This window comes from Haemaphysalis longicornis, unplaced genomic scaffold (genome assembly GCF_048455015.1).
Source record: "Haemaphysalis longicornis isolate Haplotype H1 unplaced genomic scaffold, Haemaphysalis longicornis Haplotype H1 scaffold_12, whole genome shotgun sequence".
Classification (NCBI taxonomy): Eukaryota; Metazoa; Arthropoda; class Arachnida; order Ixodida; family Ixodidae; genus Haemaphysalis; species Haemaphysalis longicornis.
The window spans coordinates 65,150,887-65,171,960 of record NW_027526225.1 but is presented as its reverse complement, the minus strand read 5'-3'; the positions used below and the strand labels follow the sequence as shown (position 1 = coordinate 65,171,960).

The 21,074-nt window shown below is 46.4% G+C and overlaps 1 protein-coding gene and 1 non-coding gene across 5 annotated transcripts in view; both read left to right on the top strand.

Annotated features, from left to right (window-relative positions):
• The window catches only part of Dnc (phosphodiesterase dunce), a gene marked incomplete in the record, with an annotated part of 568,677 nt that overhangs the window by 368,728 nt on the left and 178,875 nt on the right, over nt 1-21,074 (top strand).
• On the top strand, nt 1,158-1,230 carry Trnat-ggu (transfer RNA threonine (anticodon GGU)). Its single transcript has one exon. It is a non-coding gene; the product is annotated as a tRNA-Thr (tRNA).

Below are 21,074 nucleotides of genomic sequence, written 5' to 3'. Positions count from 1 at the left end.
ATATATATATATATATATATATATATATATATATATATATATATATATATATATATATATATATATATATAGTGAAAGAGAAGACTAAAGGGTAACGAACAAAAATGTATTAACGTTTCGGCTTCGGAGAAGCCTTCGACGAAGGCTTCTGACGAAGGCTTCTCCGAAGCCGAAACGTTAATACATTTTTGTGCGTTACCCTTTAGTCTTCTCTTTCACTGTACATTTTTACCGGCCCCATCATACTTCATTCATACGCTATATATATATATATATATATATATATATATATATATATATATATATATATATATATATATATATATATATATATATATATATATATATATATATATATATATATATATATATATATATATATATATATATATATATATATATATATATATATATATATATATATATATATATATATATATATATATATATATATATAATATACATGCATAGCGAGGGCCTCGGTTCTGGCAGTCTTGTTGCCAAAGGGAGCTTAAGAGGGTTCAAAGCTGGTCGACCACTCTGGACATGTCGTAGACACTCGAGTCACGACCCGGGGGTTAAAAAGAAGGTCCCCTTCACCCCGATTAGTCCGAATGGCGCTGGCTACCACCCCCAAGCACAGGAAACAAACATACCTAACATAAATACCCCAGAAAGTGAATGGGAAAATCGCCCCGCCGGTAGCGTAGTGGTTATCGCACCAGACCGGTATTCTGGAGGTCGTGGGTTCGGATCCCACCTGGCGGGCATTTTTTCTTCACTTTCTTTCTTTCTTTCCAAATTCTTAATCTGTTTCAATGATCTACCACATCCTCCCCTTTGCTTTCCGAGGTTTTCTCGACTGCCAACCCTTATTTCTGTGTTATTTTCAACGAGCCCCTCATTTCCTATTCTGATTCGCTACATGCATAGCGAGGGCCTCGGTTCTGGCAGTCTTGTTGCCAAAGGGAGCTTAAGAGGGTTCAAAGCTGGTCGACCACTCTGGACATGTCGTAGACACTCGAGTCACGACCCGGGGGTTAAAAAGAAGGTCCCCTTCACCCCGATTAGTCCGAATGGCGCTGGCTACCACCCCCAAGCACAGGAAACAAACATACCTAACATAAATACCCCAGAAAGTGAATGGGAAAATCGCCCCGCCGGTAGCGTAGTGGTTATCGCACCAGACTGGTATTCTGGAGGTCGTGGGTTCGGATCCCACCTGGCGGGCATTTTTTCTTCACTTTCTTTCTTTCTTTCCAAATTCTTAATCTGTTTCAATGATCTACCACATCCTCCCCTTTGCTTTCCGAGGTTTTCTCGACTGCCAACCCTTATTTCTGTGTTATATATATATATATATATATATATATATATATATATATATATATACAATAAGCGACCCTGGACGTGCGTGTGATCGATTTACCAACATTACTACCGGAGATTAGTGACTCAATCATCTTTACTAGCACGCCCAGCCTCCCAATCGCGCATGCTGGTTGGGGCGGAAGAGGAACCACGGCAGAAAGTCCTTAGCGCGTGAGATCATCGATCACACACGCACACGCACATGCGCACACTCTGACGTACGCACGCGCACGCACATACACACACTCACGCACAGACACACAGTCACTAACGCACACATGCATTCACACCCGGAATGAAAACTAGTTCGTTTGCTCTGATCTAGCGTTGGCGGCCGTCCATGCACAGTTTATCTCCCGGAGTGTGTAATAGTCATTTCTCGTTAATATGGGCCCCGTGAATATGGAAACCTCGCAATATGGACGAAATGTTCGGCGACCGGTCTCTTGCCATGAAATTCTGCCCCGTTAATATAGAAACGCGCAGTCCGGACTATGGACGGCTATTTTTGGGACGAAACGGGTAAATACAGGCATTTTTGTCTCGTTATTATGGACGCCGGTACAGAAAGCAAAAAATATAAAAAAATGACTATTGACCCTTAGAGGCCCCAGCGCGTACCGCGAACTCACTGTTGGCCGAAGCATACAAAGTCGGAAGCATGTAGTGATCTCGAAACGCTCTTCCTTCCACTACTATCGAATTAGATAGTCAACATTCGGGATCAGGGAACACCAATATGGGGTAGTGAACGACAGGGTGACACTTTTTTCCTATCAAACAAGATTGCCCGGTGCGGCATACGCCGGAAAGAGCAAGTCCTGAGGCTCAGGATAAGAGGGCGATATAAGTTCGTGCCAATGTTTGATCCGCATAAAAGACAGAGCTGTACGCTTCTCTGGTCAGTTCGGCGGAGGCAATAGCTGATGGTAAGCGTAAACGGAGCGAGGTTTCCGCTCAGCTCAAAAGGAAATATGCCACTTTAAAAGTCAGACGTCCTCAGCACCTGTTCCTGACCCTGATTCGTTATTATGGACAACTCGAATTATAGACGATTTTTCTGGGGAACGGAGGCGTCCATATAAACGAGACATGGCAGTATATTTTCTCAGTTCCACTACTTTCGCGCACTCATGCATAAACTTGAGTCCTGCATGCCGTGCATTTACTTCGTAAAAGCTAAACAGGCCGATTCACTGTGCCGCTCAAGGACTACACGGTGTGTTTTGGTGCAAGGCGATTGATTAATGTAAAACATCTTTATTACTGAGAACGTGCGAGGAATCTTCTCACGTCTTCTAGCCTGCTTTGCTTACACGAACCTCTGCAATACTCAAAAGGTCCTCTGTTTTCCTCGTTGTTAGTACTATTTCTTCCCCTGGCCTACCGACCATCAGGACGTTACTTACTACTGCTCCACGGTAGCAAGGCAGGAATTGTTATTATTGAGTTGCGTTAGTGTGGGTGGATGGTACCGCAGGTAGGGGGACGACACCTTAAGTTGCTGAGGTTAGAGTGTTTCCTTCTTTATTTTTTTTTCTCATAAAGTTATCCCGCCAAAGACCGTAAATACACAAGAAGGTGTACACTGGATTGGTTCTCTGGACTTTTCTGTTTCAAGCTCGACCAGTCTTTAAAATCCTTCTGTTTCTTAAAATGGTTCAAAGCGTGACACGCTGATACTGTTATAGCCTTCACCTCTGACTTCCGTACCTTCATTGTTAATATAGGTATCGGTGCATGTTCTTTGTAGGCTCCGCGCATGGTGAAAGGCGTACGTTTCCTGGATAGGGTTTGTAGCTGATGTTCCACAAGCGCGCATCATGGTGCTCCTTCCTTTCTGGGTGGTTCGGTACCATTCTCTGAACTGTGCTGTTTGGCATCGATTAGAAGCAAGAGCTTCTCAAAACGTGATTATTCTGAGAGCAGGTTCATGTGCATAATGTCAAATCCGAGAGAAAGAGAGAGAGAGAGAGAGAGAGAGAGAGAGAGAGAGAGAGAGAGAGAGAGAGAGAGAGAGAGAGAGAGAGAGAGAGAGAGAGAGAGAGAGAGAGAGAGAGAGAGAGAGAGAGAGAGAGAAACATCTTTATTTGCCCTTCTATAAAGGCTTCTGTGTTGCTGGGGGGAGGAACTGCTGTTACCAGTCGCCCCCAAGAACTGCTTCAATGTGTTGTAGGAGGGCCTTCCAGTGTTCCTCTTCTGTCAGTCGTAATGAGGAGAGGGTCAATTGTCGGACTGAGGCGACTGAGGGTGGGTACCCGCCGGCGCTTTTCGTACGCTTGCGGAGAGCGAGTTTGAGTTGTTTTGGGGGATCCGAGACTGCGCTACTGTATTGAAGTCACTTGCCTTTGTCCGCAAGAGATAAGTCGATGCAGTCAGTTAGCAGGTTTACCAGACATGTAGCGTGAATGAAACACTCTTGGTTGGCCCAACAATGTCACGTCTAGCGCTTGCGTACAGCGGAATAATTTTACCTGATATTAAAGTCCAGTCGTGTTCTGAACGCTTCTCTTGAGCAGTTAGCATCGCAGCTGAAACCTTGCTTTATGTTCAACAAGATTTTAACCAGCGGTTCCACTAGGCTTCATAGCGATGAAAGTCATGGTGCCTTGGTTGTAGATCGATATGCTGCCTCTAATAACAGGAAAGTCTTCTAGATATATAGAATGTTATCACTGTGTGTTGCAGATAATGATGACATACTTTTATCAACTGAAAGTTGCTCACTTCAGGGTACCCACCCGGTGTGAGAAGTTAGCAGTCCAGTACTCCGTAAGATCTTCCGGTTGTCCTTGGCCACTTTTATCAACTGAAAGTTGCTCACTTCAGGGTACCCACCCGGTGTGAGAAGTTAGCAGTCCAGTACTCCGTAAGATATTCCGGTTGTCCTTGACCACTTTTATCAACTGAAAGTTTCTCACTTCAGGGTACCCACCCGGTGTGAGAAGTCCGGTTGTCCTTGACCACTTCACCGACGTGTGCTGTTCGGAGAGGATAGGGCTGCTCAGCAGTCCCACCAATTGCTGAAAAGAGGGTTTGGGGTTTGGTGGGTGTTCCGGCGCGTGTGGACACTCTTATGCGATGTAGTACAGCGTGTCGGCTGGCAGGGAGCATCAGTGGTTGGCAGTGTACTGTCTCGCGTACACGGCGTGGAGTTTGCTGTTCTGAGGACATGCATTTGTTTGAAGCCTTCGTAATGTGGTGGTGTGTTCTATCGCTAGTCACCAGTGAAGGTCTGGATATTTACGAAGAGCCTGCCTGTAGACTCTCCTTGTATGCTAACCACCGCCTTTGTTGTGTGGTTGTGCTTAAAGCTGAGTAGGTGGGGCCAAGCTGCACCCCGCTGTGTTGACATCGCGGAATTCAATCTGCCGATTGAGAAACGCTACTATGTTAGATTGTACGTTATTCAAAGGATCACTATAGTTTGTGTAAGCTTTGCAATTCGTCCTCGTTTAGTCCCAATAGTATCTACTTTTCGGATCACGTTAACAGCGGAGCTGTTTAACCTTGGGCTTGGTCCCGTGGCGTTAGCAAAAAAAAGTACTAAGAAAAAAACTCCGCCGCCTGTAACAGGTACACCACCGCAGATAGGGTGTTACGACAGTGAAGCCGGCTTTCGCGCCTGCTCAAGTGTGAGCACAAGCTGTGACCTGACTCAGTATCTGCAGGACATGGTAACATGTCTTCAGGATTTTGTTGACGTAACTGTCGGCCGTATTGTCTTCCATGTGGTAGCGTAGCAAGCCGAGCGATCGCTCTCGCCTAATTGTCTGGCCCATCAACGATTCCCTCTGGAACCTTATTAAGAGAAGACGAATCTGGCGACTTTCTTTCCTTTAACCACACGCTGTGCGCATTCCGGAGCATTGCAGAAGGTAGCGCCAACAAAAGTTTGCTGTTGTTTCGCGGCATTTGCAAATTCTTATCGCGGGACCGTTGCGACCAGATGAAATAGTTTGGCGGGAGTTCCGTCGTATGCGAACCGGTGGGAGCATACGTCGTCTTGTTCACTGCGGTCCACCTGCATATATGCAGAGCAAGCACAATGGCGAATCCACAAAATAGCGAACAGAAGAACACTTGTGCGACTGCTACGAGGAAATGCCTTAGAACCGGATCACTTTTAACAGCGGAGCTGTTTAAGCGTGAGATTGGTCCGGTGGCGTTAGCAAAAAAAATTACCAAGAAAAGATCTCCGCCGCCTGTAATAGGTGCACCACCGCAGATAGGGTATTATAACAGTGAAGCCGGCTTTCGCTCCTGCTCGAGTTTTAAGCACAGCGGGAATATGCGTATTCACACCCCTTACTCTACCATTTTAAATGAAATAGTCTCCCTTGAACGCAAAAAATGGCGCAGCTTACCTTAGTGGTGCAAGGCCGCAGAAACAGCGGAGCTAGGGGTCGACCTAACTTGACCCTGGGATCCGTTGTCAGTGTGGGGGAACGACCAGAATGGCCTTGTAAAATCCGGTTAAACTTGGCCCCACCCCTCAACACTTAGCGTAGCCTATCAAGAATGATCGCAAAATCCAAGAAACCTTAGTAAAGCCCAGCAAAACCTTGCAAAACTTAGCAAAACCAGATGAAGCTGGGTCGACCCTCATCTCCGCTGTTTCTCCAACCTTGCTCCACTAGTGCCAGCTGCGCTAATTTTTTTTTTTTTTTGTATCGTGGCGGAATCAGGCTGCATTGGCGTTAGGGATAAAAGTTCTGCTGACTTTTCAAAACGATTTAGAATTGCTCGAGGTGCTCGAATCCTCGAGCATATATTTTTTGTTGTCACTACATCTGTTACTCCACTCCAGGTTAATTTTATTTGATCCTCCCTTTTAGTAATTACTTTTTACCTCATTTCGCAACAACCTCATTACTTGCCCATTTCTTCTTTAGTCCAATATTCAATCCCCTCTGAAGTAGCAAAAGCAGCCGTTAGTGCAGCTAACTTCTTCACTATTCGACTACCTCTCTCTCTCTCTCTCTCTCTCTCTCTCTCTCTCTCTCTCAATCAATACCGGCATTGACTGTTACAGGCAGCCCACAGAAAGCTGATGCGCGTAAGATAGATTTACGTAAGGTGAACAACTTATCAGATAGATAAGCAAAATGGGTGACGTCACAACTTGAATTATGACGAAGACAGGCATTCGGTCAGGACGGCTGATACGTGTAGCAGAGAACATTGATTGATTGTAGGGTTTAACGCGCCGTAGTGGAGGGCTCCTGATCAATTCTGACCACCTGGGGATCTTTAACGTGCGCCAAAATCTCGTACACACGGGCGTTTTTGCTTTTCGCCTCCATCAGAAAAGCGGCCGCCGCGGCCGGGAATCGAACCCGCGACCTCGTGCTCAGCAGCGCAACGCCTTAGCCACTGAGCCACCGCGGCGGGTTGTAGCAGATAACAGTTTTGCACCGAACGCTTGCATCTGTTGATTCTAAAGGGTTGGAAGGGAAACTGCAGACGGCAGGGAAATGGCCCGGATTATAAGATGATTCGTGCAGAGTGGGGCAGAGGTTACTAAGAGGGGCTTTACCTTCTGTTTTACTGCGGTCGCTGACCATTTTAGAGCGAAAGCTGCTGCACGTACAAAACCAGAAAATGGTTCGTTCCTCGCAGCGTCATTTTAACCTTCAAGCTCAGCCAAGGTCAAGCCAGCGCCTGGTGCAGATGCACGGAGTGCGGGTGTAATCGCCCGTTCGTTCCATGGGTAGGCGAGCGGAAAGGGGCGTATGGGGAAACATTAAAGACGCGTTCCATGAGAAAGTGCTACAAAGAGGCGCTGCCTCATCCAAGTTCAGTGGGCGTTCGCGCCTAGACCCGCGACTGCGCCCAGCACCGTCTGTTTTTTTCCTTGCGATGAAATAGTGTGCGTGTTCACTGCTAGCTTTCGCCGTGAAAACCGAGATACCGCTCGACAAACTTGGTGTTCAACTATACGTCATTTTTTTTTTTCTGGGGCACGCAATCCGCTTTGAACAAATTTCGTCTCGGGCGATGTGAAAATAGCAGTTCGTTCTGTCCGATCGCATCTTTCGCTCCTCTCGTGACGACGCAGCGGCCCGTACGTCACGGCACGTTTCGAGAGAGGCGTACGTCGCGTACGTTAGCTTCTGGCGGTCTCCTCCGCGGCGCTGCTGCTCCAGCCGCCGTCACGCACACACACCTCTTAGGTGAAGAAAGCCCACGCATTGCCTCATCGCCTCTGGTCGTTGCGTCATGTGACTGGTATTATATAGAGCTTCGTAGGCACTTTGTCCTCTTTTAATCTGTGCCAGCAAAGAGAACGAAGGGCTAGTTATTGGTTGTGTACGGTTGTGATCCCTTTGGGATGCCTTCCCGTCTACCAGATGTTGTCGAACGTAGTTCAGCGCCGCTGGCGTCGGCGCTGAGGCGTCTCGTAATACGCCCGGCGGCGTCCTTGCCCACGGAAGGCTGCAGCTTGAAGCAAGTCCTATACGTTTCTTCTCCCCTCCGTGAAAAAAAAAAAAAAAGAGTGAGAGAGAGAAAACGGTTGTGGCGAGGGAGACAAAGAGAACAGCGCTTCACTGTCATGGGTCGTTTGGTTGTCGCGTGCGTATATCGCTCGTTTTCGCATCGAATCCATCTTCCCGGAGTAAAACGAAAACGGTTCTGCCGGCGGTTTGTTCCCCAACCGCCTCCTCTGAATTTGTCGTCATCGATCGCGCCGTGCGGTTGCTAGCGAGATTCGAGCGCCCGTTTGGCAATCGGGTGCCCGGGCGATCGCATCTCAGGTAAATTAGATACATTTATTCCCAGGAAAACAGCATTTATCGAGGCGAAAGGTATCGAGGCTGCCTGCTACGCCTCAGTGTACTGATCCTACATTGCGCTTGCTGCGTGCATTCGCGTGTTGCATGCATGCAGGCATCCATGCATACATACATACATACATACATACATACATACATACATACATACATACATACATACATACATACATACATACATACATACATACATACATACATACATACATACATACATACATACATACATACATACATACATACATACATACATACATACATACATACATACATACATACATACATACATACATACATACATACATACATACATACATACATACATACATACATACATACATACATACATACATACATACATACATACATACATACATACATACATACATACATACATACATACATACATACATACATACATACATACATACATACATACATACATACATACATACATACATACATACATACATACATACGCACGCACGCACGCACGCACGCCCGTACGTACGTTCTCGAACATATGTACAGGTGCCCGTACGTACGCACAGGTGCCGTCAAAAGGAATTGGGACACGGCGTGGTAGGTAACTTTAGGAGAATATCCTCCGGAAACTGCCGGGGTACATTGGTGTGCGTTTAAAGGAGTCGTCCCTAATAGAAAACGCACTCCCTGTAAACCGGTAATGGCTGTTATGTCAGTAAAGTAAGCCAAATATTTCGTCATAATCACAAATCCTCGTTCCAATTTCTTATAACGGCACCTGTACGTACGTCCGTACGTCCGTACACTCACCCACGCGTTTCGTCTTGCACCATGTTTTGGTTTTCCAAATAACATTATTTTGCCGTGGACTGAGATGGAATGGATTTTCGCGTGTACGTGCGTGTGTTAGAAGTATAAGTGAAAGTGATTGATTGATTGATTGATTGATTGATTGATTGATTGATTGATTGATTGATTGATTGATTGAGTGAGTGAGTGAGTGAGTGAGTGAGTGAGTGAGTGAGTGAGTGAGTGAGTGAGTGAGTGAGTGAGTGAGTGAGTGAGTGAGTACGCGTCTTAACTTCCTTGCACGAGCATTGAGGACTCCACAAAAAAACAAAGAAATAAATGTATAGAGAGCAAGAGAGGAGAGAGCAGTGACGAGAGAGCGGAGGAGGAGAGAAGCAGTGATGAGACAAAAGCACATTCTCCGTGTCGCCGCCGGCGACGCGTACACGTCGACTCCGCCGACAACAAAAATTTCGTCGCTCGCTCCCACCGAGGGCAACATCTGCGCCGGATCGACAACTGCCGGGCCCACCTGCGGCGAGCTCTGCGCGCTTCGCTGTCGGCAGCCTAGCGCGTGCGGACCGCCCGCACCGATTCCGAGTGCTGATTCCGTTCGTATACGGCTGTGACACCCATCATGGGTGAAGCGTGTATGCGGAGCCATGCCGCAGCAAAAAGAAATAAATGCGGAATAATGAAATGACGACCCGTATTTCCGCCTAGTACTGGGGCCACTTTCGCCTATTATTACAGGCAAAAGTGGGAATTGAGAACTAATGGAAATTTAGTTAGTGGCGTCCTCACTGTGCGTGATATCGTTTCGCACTTTCAACGATTTGTCACTGAAAGGTGTCGTCAGGGGTCCGGCTTGTCCGTTGCAGTTGAGCATATAAAAAGACACGGACGTGAATATGTCATTTGTAGCTGCATTTGTGTAGTCTAGCACACGTAGTGGAGGACCTTATCGGAAGCCTACATTCTCTCTTTTGATGCAAAGATGGCAAGAAAAGAAGCCATGTCCCGTTGTTACGGTCGCCTTACGAGGAACCGCACTGCGGTCACAACGGCTTGGAATGTGTTTTGGCGCTAATCGCTGAACTGCATATTTCCATTTCGACCTCAGTCGGGGTAGTTATGGATTTCGAGGTTGTTCGAAGGCACACGTTACGTCTAAGGCGTTGTGCTGCTGAGAACAAGGACGGGGGTTCGATTCCCAGCCGCTGCGGCCGCTTTTCTGATGGAGGCGAAAAGCAAAAAACGCCCGTGTGTTCGAGATTTCGGCGCACGTTAAAGATCCCCATGTGGTCAAAATTAATCCGGAGCCCTCCACTTTGGCGCGCCTCATCGCCTGCATTGCGTGGGCGCGTTAAACCCTACAATCAATCAATCAATCAATCAATCAATCAATCAATCAATCAATCAATCAATCAATCAATCAATCAATCAATCAATCAATCAATCAATGAATAGGCACGCGTCGCTGGCACACGTTACACACGTTACAGAGAGAGAGAGAGAGAGAGAGAGAGAGAGAGAGAGAGAGAGAGAGAGAGAGAGAGAGTGTGTTGCTCTTTGCCTACACACGCAGCAAGGCAAAAAGTAATACACAGGCAGACACACCACTTGAACGCTTTCGATCAAGCCTGGGCGTCAGGGGTTCCCAAATCGAGTTCTGGCCGCAGACAACGCGTATCTCTAGCGTGTACGCCCTGCGCGAGAACGTCCGAATAGCTTCACAGCCCCGGGGAATGCAGGCGACCCAAACCGCCGTGAGCGCAAAGCCCTTGGTCCAAAATAAGAAGTTTCAATTTCTTCGTCCCTGGCAATTCTTACCGTGAATCTTGCTTTCCTTGCTTTTTAAATGCATTTTTCTCTGCAAGTGTCTTCTAACAAGGAGACAACGTTATTTGATCGTGTGTTCGATAGGCTACGTCTTTATATAGATTTTCCGGAGAACGCTACGCAACGCAAAACGCGCCAACATGCATGAGTGCTGCGTGACACCTTGTCCTTTGACTTAGTGGCAATGCGTTTTCGTGTAATGCAGAAAAGTTGTATTCTAAACTAGGAAGCTACAGCTCACAGTTCGTTTGTTTCTTATTTCAGTCACGGCGGAAGACGATAACTGTTCTGTGTGCAGAGAAAGCGCGTTTCCCACAAGATTAACTATCAAGTGCATAACAAATAAACGCAATCAGAAGTGCACGAACAAATTAGTTTCTTGTATGAAGTTCAGGAAGCTAATTTGTTCGTGTGCCTGTGAGTACGTCCACTTATTTTGCGCCAGGGTTATCGTCGAATTTAAGAAAAAAATTCCGGTCCATCTCCACTAACTTGGAACTTGGGGAGGGGCGAAGCATGCAGTGTATAAGTGCATTCTTTTCGTCTTGGCGTTTTTGCCAACGGATATGAAACGTTTGTGGGGCAGAGCTATACAGCTTTGCTGTAAAAGACTCGTGTCTTTGAAGCACGAAGCGTTCTAGCGTGAGGCGTAAACGAGTGTCCCTGTGGTTTTTTTAGTATGCCTTACGAAGCACAGGAAGTTTCCAATTATCCCGGATTCCAGGAATTATTCCAGGAAGCTCCAATTATCCCTGTCCTGTGCTACCTTTGTCCATCAGTGGGCGTAGATAGGCTGCGATGATGATGATTATGATGATGATGATGATGATGATGATGATGGTGGTGGTGGTGGTGGTGGTGGTGGTGGTGGTGGTGGTGGTGATGATGATGATGATCATGACGATGACGACGACGACGACGACGAAGCGTTACAGCGCGAGTCGTAAACGAGTGTCCCAGGGTTTTTTTAGTACGCGTTACGTTCTAGTGCGAGCCGTAAACGAGTTTCCCAGTGTTTTGGTACCGTGACTACATGAGACGACGATTACGACGACGACAGGAAACGCCAATAGCCCCATCCCCTTAGGGGCGTCGCCCCTAAAATAAGTGGAGTGCTAGTTGTGTGCCCGGGAAAAAAAACACGAGACACTTCTTACCATAGCCACGATTAGCGCCCTATAAGTCAACACAACATTATTTAATACATTTATGCTTGTATCCCCCACCGCCTTTCCTTCCTATGTTTGAAGCCCCTAATAAGTATACGGGTCACGGGAATTCGGCTCTTGTTCACATAATACGTTTCAAGTTTTCTGAGTAAGAAGTCGAGGAACTTCAAGCTTCTTTAGGGATATCAGATAGTGGGCTCGGCTGCGAAATTACAAACCTTCTTAATGAACCAATGAACCCAACGATGAATTCAGGGAAAGTATGTCTATGCGAAAAAGCGGGAATGCCACCCCTCAAAGTGTCGCGGTTTCCTGCTCACCCACCTGTTGTAGCCCACGTGCTAACGGTTACCGCCTGCCCTGATGGACTGATAGCACAACTTTGACTCAACATCCATCGCTGGGATTTTTTTCAAACCGTTGCTAGGAGTCGGTCAGTACAGTCCGACCTCGTTTTAACGAATTAGTATCGGGGCAGTAAACTAGTTCGATATATCTTATATTCGTTGTAACAATAGAGGTAAAAATCGACTCTAACAAATCGGCAATATGGCGCGCAAAAACATCCTAGATACAAATCTCATTGTCCCAGGCTTCGAACCCTCTATAAACGAGGGAATCCTTACCTGTCTCTTTGTGGCATTTCAAACTAAATGAGAACGTGAAACAAAGATCGTGAACGTTACAGAACAAGGTTCGTTTGATAATACAGCCTTGCACTCTGATTTATTTGAAGAAGACTGGAGCCTTCGTCGGGTGGCTTTTTACAGCACTGAGCAAGGTGAAGTTTTCCACAGTGTCCACGCTAGCTTTCGAGTTTCGAGCCTCGGGCGAACAAAATATTTTTTCGTTACAGCCGATATCTGGCACAGCTCTCGCTGTTCCAGTTTTGTTATTAAGAGAACAAGTGTCACTGAAATAAAGCGAGTACAACCAAAGGCCGTATTTAGTTCGCTATAGTCGATAAATCGCTATATTAGTGTTCGTTATAACGACGTTCAACTGTATCCCTTGGGGCCTGGCGGCTGAGTGAGCTTGGCTGATGATCGCCCGTTGAGCTCAAAAATACTGAGCTGAACATCATAGCCTCGCAAGTGTCTGCGGTGGGTGTGCCGGCTAATATCGGTAGGCCTGCCCATATCATGTATACCATGTTTGCCAGGTCTTCAAAATTTCGATTTAAGTTACCCTGTGTAGAGTTTCCTAAGTACTGCCCTGCCGAAGCGAAGGGATTGAATGGTGTACTCGTGAAAGCATATTTGCTCTCGACTCGAGGGAACTGAAAGGACGAGATGACGAACACTTACAGCGGTCGATTGCGTCTTTCATTGCTTAACTGTGAGTGTTACCGCTCCCACGCGTGGACCCCAATTTCACTTTGTTTGCCGTTGCGTTGCGACCATCAGGGAACGGGAAGGGATCGTGAAGGGTGGGGGAAGAGAGCACACGTTATCGCGGCTGTAAACTAGTTGTAATAGTTTACGCTTTACTACCGCGTTTACGAGCTGCAGACGCCCTCCTTCGTCACGACCGACCCTTCGCTTGCTTGCACGGGCTGCGTGCCCTTCCTTATTTTTATTCCCTAAGCTCTTATCAGGGGACCACGGCTGCGAAGGTAAAGGGGTTTGCTACGAGTACGTCAGTATCATTGGACCGAAATGGAGATATTCGCAATCAGGGACAGCATGCCCCACTGTGTGTGTTTGCCATGTCTCTATGAGAACAATAAAAATTGGCACCGACCAATAATGCTTATAAAATAAAAAAAGACGTTTCGGCTCCGTGTCGGCTCCCATGTGGGAGCCGAAACGTCTTTTTTAATTTTATAAACATTCTTGGTCGGTGCCAATTTTTATTGTTGTCGTGTGTTTTCCCGACCAGACGGGCTGCCGTCCAACCATCGATTTCGCCATGTATCTATGTGTATTTCGATTGCCCGAATTTGCTGTGCTCTTATTTGCTTTTGTTTTGCCGTGTATTTCCTTAGTGTCTTCGGTTTGCGACCTGCCGCTCAGACCTTCCGTGGCTTAGGCAGGCCAGACATTTTGTTCTATTTCAATAACAAAAAAAAAACAGTTTCATCATCATCGTAGTCCCGATCATCATCATCAAAGTACACACATCTAGTTGTTAGGACCAAAACTACTGGCGATGACTATAGGGGTGGACGTAGTATCCCGCTGTTGTGGCCTAGTAAGCATGCGTGCGTACTTCATTTGATTGATCCTTGATTGTAGGGTTTAACGCGCTGACGCAACGCAGGCGATGAGGCGCGTCGTAGTGGAGGGCTCCGGATTAACTTTGATCACCTGGGGTTTCTTTAACGTGCGCCGAAATCTCGTACATACGGGCATTTTTGCTTTCCGCCGAGCTCCATCAGAAAAGCGGCCGCCGCGGCCGGGAACCGAACCCGCGTCGTCGTGCTCAGCAGCGCAACGCCTTAGCCACTGAGCTGCCGCGGTGGGTATGCGTGCTTACTAGGTGGACAGCTGTAGTGAACTAGGGGGTTAAATACTTTCGGCGGGCTCGGCCCACGCCTTCTAGGTGTCGAGTAAGGCCGGGTTCAGACTGTTGCCGCAAATGTCGTAATAACTATAACGAATGACGTCATTTCACGTCTCAGCCAACCGAACTACGTGACACGCCGTTTTTTTACGTCCATAGATCACGTCGGCTTTTGCGTCCGTAGGCTGAACATAGCCTTAGCCTACTCATTGTTGCGTCAAAGGGGGGCAGAAGTGAGTCTTCTGGTTGTTACTAAATACCAAGATAAAAAGATGATGTCAGTGCAGTGAGACAGACAAAAAAAAAAAAAAATCAGCGTGTTAGAAAAACACAGCATTGAGGTGATTCGGAGGCTTTCCGCTGACCTAGGAGGAGTAACCTATTTCCCAATGCGCGTATCTTTTTGAGCACTGTCGTGCCGGATATCTTCACGCGTACCTCCGCACGGAAACGATCCTCTGAATACCAGACCTTTGGGTTCCCATCCTTTCGGTCCGTCCCGGCGCTGTAATGATCGTTTTGGTGGTTGCACTGTGCGCCAAATCATGCGCGCTATGCAGAAGGCTACGCTGTGGTTGGACAAAGAAAATTAGGTGGTACGAACGACCGCCGATTTCCGCCTTTTCATGCTGTGCCGGCGTCTTTCCTTTTTCCTCCTCGGTGTACGCTATTCTAAACAACATGACCGCCCACTGGCAGTTCCTACGGACGCCGGTACCACCGACCTCACCTCGCGGAAAAAAAATTAACTCTGTGTATACGTTGAGCGACGCGCGATGAGAAGAGGATGCTTTGGGAGCGGGGCTCGATGCTGCTAAGGGGCCTTGAAGACAAAACACAACTTTCTTTAATTTGGAATAAATTGCTTTTGGTAATTCAGTCAGCTCCACTCCAGCCACGAAAGCGATTTTTTAACCGAAAAAAACGTAAGAAATATTGGAACACTTCAAATTTCGCGCCACAGTGACGTATTATGAGCAGGTGTGACGTAGTATGGGCCAACACTAAAAACATGGTTATCAGTGTGCTAACTGCAGTTTGGCATTGAAGTGGTACTGTAAAAGGAAACTGAGGATGCAATCACCCGGTCATGTTTTTTAACCATGGCTCAGAATGGCGGCCGCTAACTAATTACACGAACAAGATTCCCTGACGTCATAGAAAATCGCCGGAATCGGCAATTTTCTATGACGTTCTATTTCTATTCGTTCGATGACGTTCGATTTTCTATTTTGTATGACGGCGCCGGAAGCGGCGCCGGTTCCGGCCGGAATCGTCGGAACCGGCGATAGAAAAGTGGCTGGGGAATCGGCACTGCTTCATCTGTTTTCCTTAATATCTTCGTTACAATCCATGCGTCTATTGTCAGCAGCGTACATTTTGTCTATACATGTGTCCAACAGAATTTGCATGCAGTTAAATGCCGCTAGCGGAAAGTACCATATTTTTGCGCGTATAACCCGCCTCTGCATATAATCAACACACCCACTTTCAGCCCGCGGGAAAATAAAAAAAAGAAAAGATCCTCGCGTATTGCCCGCACATTTGACGCAGGAAAGGCCGCACCAAAGCTACTGCTCAAGACACAGAAAAAGCCTATATTCAGCAAGTAGAATACACTGCCTACAAGGCAAAAGTCACAATTCACTCAGTTTCACTGCTCTCGCTAGAGCTATGTATGGCTTAGTCAGTGTTACTGTGGAGGAGCTTCGCGGCACAACGCGCATTGCCGTGAAGCTGCACTAAAGGCAACACCTCGCGTATTATCCGCACCCGTACTGTGCCGCTGAAATTTTCGCATTTTCGGTGCGTGTTGTACGTGAGAAAATACGGTAAGACCAATTTTGTGGTCTCTCGGATAGCAAGGTAAGGCAAGTAACCTAAGTGGGGTATTTTCTGAGTTTTCCAAGGAGCTCCAGAACATGCATTTCATGCGTAAAGTCGGGGTAAGGGGAAACATTCGATTCATGCTTCGCAGGGAAACGACGCATAAAAATATGGCGAACGTATCGAACGAGATAGTAAACAAGAAGCGAGTTAGGTCTAGCAACAAGTCGTCTTATCGTTATTCAGGCGAAACAATAATGACGATATTATAAAGGACACAACAAAAAAGTAGGGCTTATTTCGAAAAGATAAATTATTCGTACATAAAAATTAAAACAGTAAACCGATCGTCCCTGTTCTTTTGCGAATCGAAATCGCCCCGTGAATTCCCACGTCTTTTGCTCCATAGATCTCTTAATATTTATTTATTTACTCTACTCTCGCGCTCATCTTTTTTTTTTTTTTTCACGCTCAATTTCCTGCCCAAGCAAGAACATGCACCTACCGGCCTAACTTGGTACCCTTCTGAAGAACATTTTAATTCGCAAATTGCGGTCTCTCGCCCCTACCCCGCCCCTACCCCGCCCCTACACTGAGCCTAATTAACCATAACCAATCAGTTCAATTGACAAGGTATCCGTCAATGCTGCCGGTTTGACCGTGCTCGTCAACTTTTTAGTGCGTGCGTGCGTGCGTGTGCGTGAGAGAGAGAGAGAGAGAGAGAGAGAGAGAGAGAGAGAGAGAGAGAGAGAGAGAGAGAGAGAGAGAGAGAGAGAGAGAGAGAGAGAGAGAGAGAGAGAGAGAGAGAGAGAGAGAGATTTATTGGCTCCCAACGTGCCAGGAACGCGTCCCAATAAAACTATTAGCTATTTGCAATTACACGGATAATCTACTGGATCGCGCCGCGTTTTTTTAACAATCTAGTTTTTTTATGAGAACAATTTCAAATGGATGACATACAGACGGTAATAAATGGAAAATAAGTTAGAAATTATGCAGTCGCAACAATTCCGATTTCGAGATTGCGCTTCAAGCAGACAAGGAAAAAAACGTACTTCGGGGACGCTTCCCGAGCGCGCATAGCGCTTGAAAACTATGTACGTATATAGAGCTGGCACGCGCGATTACTTCGCATCTGCAAATAAATGCTGTCGGTATTTGGCCGTTTCGTTTTATGATTTCCTCTGCAGACGTTTCGTTTGTTACCGGCCTCATAAACCTGCGCGCAAGGCCTTGCCCTTGCGGTATACCATATCTGCTGCTTTCTACGTTTAGAGGCTTTGTGAGACGGCGGGGTCTCGCAGGAGGATATTTGCCCTTTATTTTTACTTGAAGCATTTGCAAACTCGCTCTCTTAAAAGTACAGGCCTCCTCAATTTTCCTATCTTCCGTCCCCTCCAAACGGCTTAACTTTTTTACTTCTTTTGTCTTTTTTTTTTCCCCTGAACCCGGGAGCTTTCCCGCTAAGCGCCGTCTTTCGACGCCCGTTCGCGTGAGTGCCTGCGTGCTCCCGAGTGTTTTATTTTTTTTTTCTCAAAAATCGCTCTGCGTATATTGCATTTCTATAGCTTCTCGCACACACAAAGCCTAAAATTTTTCATATTTCAGCTCACGACAGCGTAATAAAGTAGACGCGCCAAAGAAAAGGTATATGCATGCATACAAGATATCTAGAAATGCTGCATACCGAATGTTTTGTTGAAAACGAAGAAGAAAGTGCCTACACGCCGGGGCACCGTTTCACGAAGATCCCCAAAACGCCGGCTATATTTCTACGCGGCATTGGGCGGGTCTTGTGAGAACGTCCGGATAACGATTGAGTTAGGCATATTCAGGAATTCGGGGCTGCGTCTCTCTTCAAGTGTATTGTTTTTTTTTTTTTGCGCTTAGGTTTTCTTTGTTCAGTTTATTGGAGGCTGTGTTTGTTTGATTTTTTGAAAAAGCAGGTGCGACTGTCTGTGGTGGCTTGCTTTGGAACCCAGGAAATTTTATAAATAAAAACTATTGCACGCCAGAAAATAACGACTCGTATCGAATGGTCGTTCTCTTACAAAAAAATGTTTTAGCTACCTTGCAGATCTAGGTGTTTTAAAACACATATCTTACTGTCCATAACCTCACCTGCGTTCATGACATGTTGCAAAACAATGGCGGGATCTGGGGCTCTACACCTTAGGTGCTTGCACTCACTATGTTTTAATATGACTCAACGCACCAGTTCTCTTAGTCAACCCATTATGTTTTAATAGGGCGCCAATTCTCTGAGTAAATTTTTAATCTAGTGCCTTTGTTACAAATCTTTCTCATTTTATTCACGATTGTCATGGCGTTCTTTGCCTTTGTCGGCCTTGCGCCATTAAACAGTCGTGTACTCCTTTTTATCTTTGCCTAGCCTAATCTTGTAGATTTCGGGCGTGCGCATCGTTGTTTCTTGTCAGTAAGACGCCATCGCGTCGAACGTTCGGAGCCCGTGCCTACAACTATCAAGCCGGTTGTTGTCTGACACACCGTTTTCGCTAGCACTTTATTAAATTGAATAGGAACGGGTTCGCTATTTTCCTAGGACACAATTAGGCACGCTTTTGTTAAGACAAAAAAAAAATGAAATGCTCAGTCACGGTGCGCTGGATGATCAAGAAGGCATGCCACTGATTTGCGCTAAGTCCGTGGTTCAAAACCGAACAATGGCTGATCGCATCGCGATTAGCAGGAACACTCGTGTTCACAGTGTTTATATGCACATGCACAAGGACCTCAGGTAGCCTCAATAACCTCAAACCTTCCTCGACTATATTGTGTGTGCGTGTTAAAAAGGGGTCCAGGTTGTATAAAAATGAATAGAGCCGTTTACTATCGGTGTATGTTAAATATTCCCAGGTGTTCTAAATTAACGCGGAAACCGCTTATTACAGGCAGCACACCACAACACCCTGGATATATAAACTAACACTGTGCGGTCCACATGCACGAACCTTAGCCATCTAAGCCAGTGTTGAGCCATCATAGTACATAGCACGTTAAGTGACTCGAGCGAGTGTAAATTATGCGAAGCCGCTCTACAGTGTGCTGCGTGTTATGGAAGCCTAGAATCTGCAATTCAATCCGTAGCCTTCCGCCGTGCTCTACAAGTAAAAAAAAAAAATTTCAGGTCACCAGAAGTCTGGTGGCCCTGCACTATATGGTGCCGCTTAGAGATTCCATTGAGCCCTAAACTTACCTGGATTACTCCACTATATTCCGCTCCAGTTAAAGGATACTCGAAGGTTTAAATTAATATCAAGCCCCCCCCCCCCCCTAACCCGTACACTGTGCACACTGCAGGGACTCGTCCTGAGCCGTCTACTGTTCGACGCAAATTTAAGAACCCCAGATCGTTTGATTATCAGCAAGACATCTACTACGTGGGGTATGTTACGTAGTCTGGAGTTGAAAATTATTCCGCGTAGTCCTTAGGTATTTAAAAGAGCGAGGGGACCCTCCACTATACGGTACACGTTACAGAACCCCTGGTCTAATTTCAAAGTGGGATTTCAACTATACGATGCGCATTAAAGAACCCCACAAGGACGTTAAACATCATAGCATGCGCTTCTTTATTAGAGTTACAAGGTTCCCGTTATTTAACTCATCAATGTACAGCAATGCAGCCGCAGGCGAAGACTAGGCGTCCAGTAGGCTTGTGTGGGGACGCCATACAGCAGCGATGGTTTCACAGACTGATTGCGTACAACGCGCCGCTATACCACGACAGAGAAAATACAAAACAAGAACTCCGGAAGAAGGTTCAGAGGACATACAAACACACAAAAAAAACAGGAAAAACAACAAACAAAATGCAGAGGTGCCAAAAAATTAAACTTTGCTGAGCACTTGAGCTCAGCCGTCCTACAAAGAAAATGTGGCCGCTCTCAGCTTAGCGCGCGAAGTTGTAAAAAACAAATTGTCTAAAGCTCGTCGAAATATGCTGGGACATACCATGATCCGTAGTGTGATCGAATTCTGGGTATCACATAACGAGACACGTGTCGTAGAAGCAAATATTTCGTGTTGCAAACCCAGCAATCACTTTCCCAAAAATGGTTTGAAATGACGCATTGCGACTGACTTCAACGTTATCAGAGAACTCCAGAACCCAAAACGGCTGAATAATCCATTTACGCCCCTTGTTTATGCGATAGAATATTTATGAAAGGTTTTATTGCATCGCATAGCTGAGCGTGCGTCGCTACCTCCAGTATATTGTATTTAGCTGTAGGTTCCGTAGGAACTCCACTCGCAAGTACTTTTCTTTTTTTTTTTTTCTTTTTTCGCTCTCGCCTTTCTGGCATAACCTCTATCTGCGCACTTTATTGGTGCGTTCGCCTCGGCGTGTTGTATGTTGCTGACACATGTCGGCGCGCATTGCTTTTCTATGAGTATTCTTTCTTTTGTATTTTTTGTTTAGCGAGCAGCAGTTGATTTTTTTATCCTTTCTTGCTGGAGCGAAGGCACCAGCAGAGCAGGCAATGCTTTCGTTCTCCGCTAAACGATCTTTTACCTAAAGGTTCTCTCTACACTCGCATCTACTTACGAGCTTCTAGCTTTCCCCGCCCACACGGCGACACTACAGGGAAACACAATGACCTCGATAGCGGAGTGAATTTTCGCCGCACTACCGCCCTGTAGTACGACAACTGCGTCTCCCCGCCGCGACATCCCGCAGTCCATAAAGTGAAATAGAGCAGCGACAACAAAGCCGCGCTCTAGCGGTGAAGAGGGAAGCGGCGAGAGAAGAGGGAGAGGGTAGGCGGAG